The sequence below is a fragment of the Bidens hawaiensis genome, unplaced genomic scaffold, assembly GCF_021521415.1.
Source record: "Bidens hawaiensis isolate Kalapana, Puna unplaced genomic scaffold, B.hawaiensis_p1.1 tig00023406_1, whole genome shotgun sequence".
NCBI classification, from domain to species: domain Eukaryota; kingdom Viridiplantae; phylum Streptophyta; class Magnoliopsida; order Asterales; family Asteraceae; genus Bidens; species Bidens hawaiensis.
The window spans coordinates 18,772-22,899 of record NW_027493671.1 but is presented as its reverse complement, the minus strand read 5'-3'; the positions used below and the strand labels follow the sequence as shown (position 1 = coordinate 22,899).

General features: G+C 36.0%; 1 pseudogene; it reads right to left on the bottom strand.

Moving 5' to 3' along the window:
- Nucleotides 1–1,710: 1,710 nt before the first annotated feature.
- LOC143567459 (pentatricopeptide repeat-containing protein At2g21090 pseudogene) lies at nt 1,711–3,620 on the bottom strand (annotated as a pseudogene).
- Between the last annotated feature and the right edge of the window lie 508 nt (nt 3,621–4,128).

Here is a 4,128-nt window from a genome sequence, read left to right as displayed (position 1 = left end):
AGTACGTATGTGTAATACAACATTAACGCACATGTGAACTATATCGACTTTTATTTTATTATTATTTTTTTCCATATAATATAACACTACTACGCATATACAATACACAAATATTGAATATATGCAATTAAACACTATAAACTTAAAAATACATAGTAATACACATGTGTAATACAACGGTATCGCACAGTAATACGTATGTGCATTACAGCGGTTTTTTTTAATTTATTTTAATTTATATTATTTTTTTTATTTTTTTCGAGCAAAGAGTAAGAAAATATAGGAATAATGGTAAAAACAAAAATTTGAAAATATTTTTTAATTTTTAATTAAAAATAAATCTTTATAAGTTTTTAAGTTTTCTCTCTAAATACGAGTTTTCTCTTGATCATCTCCCTATATCTATACTATATATAATACATAAGTCATGGGCAAATTAAGACACATCTTTTTTAAGTAATTTACAACTTATAATGTATAATACACACATTATATAGCATGTAAAATAAGGATAAACTTGTCCATTAAAAAATATGTAAAAAATATGCCTATAAATAGTTACAACATTACCCCCTAAACTTTACTCAACTTTTGTAAATTTAAGAAATAGTTACAACTTTGAACCTTCATCTTTATCAATGTATTTCTTTTAAATTTAATTGTTAACCAACTTCCCACCAACGATTTTCCAGCAGCCGTAACCTTTTCATATCTTAATATTCTTTTAAGAAAATTACACCATAAAAATGAGCATTTTATTGTCTTTAATTTGGGTATGGTATTGCTATAGTTTATTCCAATTAAAATTAGGATGTTACGTATGGGTGTTCAGAATTCGATTTTAACAGCTTCTAAGTTAAGCAATAAGTCAAACCGCCGGTTCATATTTTTTATTGAAAACCAAAACTTCATCGTTTAAAATTCAAACTGAATCGTTACTAATGGTTTGGTTTCACACATTGAGCTTCAATAATAAGTTTACCAACCGGCCCGGTTTTATATGGCCAATTTTCAGTATAAAGCATAAACTCAAATTAATGTTGTACAAATTTGTAACGGCTTCACAAAAAGTATGAAGGCCAAACTTAAATCGTGGGGATAACCGTTAGCAACAGGTTTTCGTCGAAAACCAAAAATGACCGGCCAGAAGTTAATGAAAAAAATCAACCGTGAATCAAGCCATTGACTAGCTTGAACGGTTTTACGGTTTTAAATCAAACAATGAACACCCATAAACTTGTTACATGATTACCAAGGTATGTGTTTTCCGCTGCATCGCGCGGGCACCCACCTAGTATATATATATATATATATATATATATATATATATATATATATATATATATATATATATATTTCTTTGTTTCTTGTTTGGTGTAATTTTCATTTTGAGATAATAAAATTTCTTTCTCTGCTTCATTTCTTATTTTCTTTTCATGTGATCGTTTTTAACGATTACAACCTAACACAATTAACACTCCAATAAAAAACTAACCATAACCAAATTTGGCGCATGAAATATCCATATGGTGATCGGATCAGTTCTTAACACTTAGTCGTGTGTCCTTTTATCATTTTCAACACAAGATGCACCAACGAGCACTAAAATACACTTGGCATCCATGTCCTTTTACAACATTTCAAGCACGTTTTAGTCTGATTTCCCATATGTAGAATCAGTTGAATACTTAGAGCATCTCAAATTACACTCTTTCTTCATATCTTCCAAAATAAAAATCACCTCCTTCAATCTTCAACAAATGATTGATCATCTTCATCTTCCATCTCAGTAGCCAAAATCTCCAAAACCGACTCAAACTCATCTTTCAAAACACGCGACTTATCAGCCACCGTGAAAGCGTGCAACTTATTATCGTTTTCTAACCAACTAACGCCTCGTTCTTTCCTCAAATCTCTTTCATTCATAAGCTTTCTCACTTTTGACACATATTCCCACCTTCCGGAAGCTGCATATATACCCGAAAGCAACACATATCCTACAGAAGACACTGGTTCTAACTCAATTAACCGCTCAGCAGCCTTTATTCCTAAATCTAAGTTACCATGAATCCTACAAACCCCTAATAAAGCTTTCCACACACGAGCATCGGGTTTAACAGCCATGTTTCTCAACTGATTAACCATCTCATCAAAACGCCCTGCTCGGCCCAAAAGATCAATCAAACAAGCATAACGTTCTTGATCAGGAATAATATTATGCTCATGCATTGTTTTGTTGAATATATGAAGCCCGTCATTTACTAGACCCGAATGACTACACGCATTTAGAATCACCACGAATGTGATTCTATCCGGTTTGACTTGTGAGTTGACCATTTCGGAAAACAGGTTTATTGCTTGTTCCCGGTGACCGTGTTGTGCGAAGGCGGATATCATGGTGTTCCAAAGGATTGTATTAGTTTTATCACCTGTGAGTTCGAAAACGAGTTGTCCGAGTGCTAGATTTCCACATTTGGAATACATGTCGATTAAGGAGCTAACGACTATCGTGCTGGTTTAAAATGCATTTTTACTAAAAACCCATGGATTTGCTTCCGGTTTTTTATTGAAGGGATGCTAGCGCACGCACACAGAGCAGAACTGAAAGTAAACTGATCAGGTTTGACTCTCCGAACCATCATTTGGATGAACATTTTAAGGGCTTCGTGCCCAAACCCGTTTCTAGTATACCCGGAAATCAATGCGTTAAACGACATGGGATTCTTATCCGGCATGTCATCAAACAATTGTCTAGCTGATTTCATGTCACCCCATTTTGCATAACCCGAAATCAAAGTAGTCCAACCAACAACGTCTCTTCGAGGCATTTCATCAAATAGCTTGCGTGCATCACTCATCTCCCCACATTTCGCATAACAATCGATCATCGAACTACAAAGCACCAAACTCGACACGAATCCAAAGCCAAGCACTTGCCCGTGAACCTGTCTCGCTAGTTTCAAATCCTTTGTTTTCACACAAACCGTCAAAACCCCAGCGAAACTAAATTCATTCAATCCTATATTCACCATTTTCAACTCATTAAAAAACTTCAACGCCTCATCAAACCTCTCATTGTGCGCATAACCAATAACCATCGTGTTCCACGACACGACATCCTTGTCACCCATTCGATCAAACAACCTCCGGGCAGGCTTCATCATCCTTAACTTAGCATACCCAGAAAGCATATTGTTCCACGAATACAAATTTCTCACAGGCATTTTATCAAACACCTGGCGTGCACGATCACAATCGCCACATTCCGAGTACATATGAATCAGCTGATTGGATAACAACGTTCCGGGTCGTTTCCGACCTGTGAGACTCAAATGCAGATGAACCCATTTGCCTTCTTTAAGCGATCTTGAATTGGCACACTGTTTTATAAGAACAGATAAAGGGTTTGTGTCCAAACGGAGGCCTTTGGATGCTAAATTGTCTAGGGATTCGACTGCTTCAGTGAGGCGGCCTTTGGAGCATAGATTGAGTAGCGACTGGATTACACAGGGACGATGGATTTGGGTGTGGTTCGTGGGTTTAAAAGAGGGCATTGCAAAACAAAGACAGACACCATGTTATGAGAAAGGTGTTTTATTGCTATTGGTAAGCTTCATTTGGATCTTAGTGGTGATGGACGGTAGCCGGAGTTTTTAAGTTCCGGCGAGTGGCGGCTTTGATGCTAACAATTTACGCATCGCCGATCTCTAATTAAATCAAAATTGGATGTTTGATTTTGGCCAATCATCTATTGCGACATCACACTTCCCTAAAGTTAGTTAATTCTACTTGCGGTTAAAAAAAAGAAAAAAAAATTTGCTTAATGACGAATAAAGCCCGAATTTTCGGGATAACTCAATGCTAAAAGGCGACCTCATACGTCTTTGATTAGGGGTGTTAACGGTCCGGTTTTGACTGTTTTTGGGTCAAACTGTAAGCCAAACCGTTAGTACGGTTTTTGCTAATCAAAAACCGAAGCCAAACCGTTGAAAATAAAAACCAAACCGAACCGAACCGTCACTAACGGTTTGGCTCCGGCCGGTTTCACGGTTTAGGCTTTAATATGCTGTTGTCAAAAACTTAAACTATAATTCACAAGTTCAGATTTCAAGCTGTCTAAAAATAAAA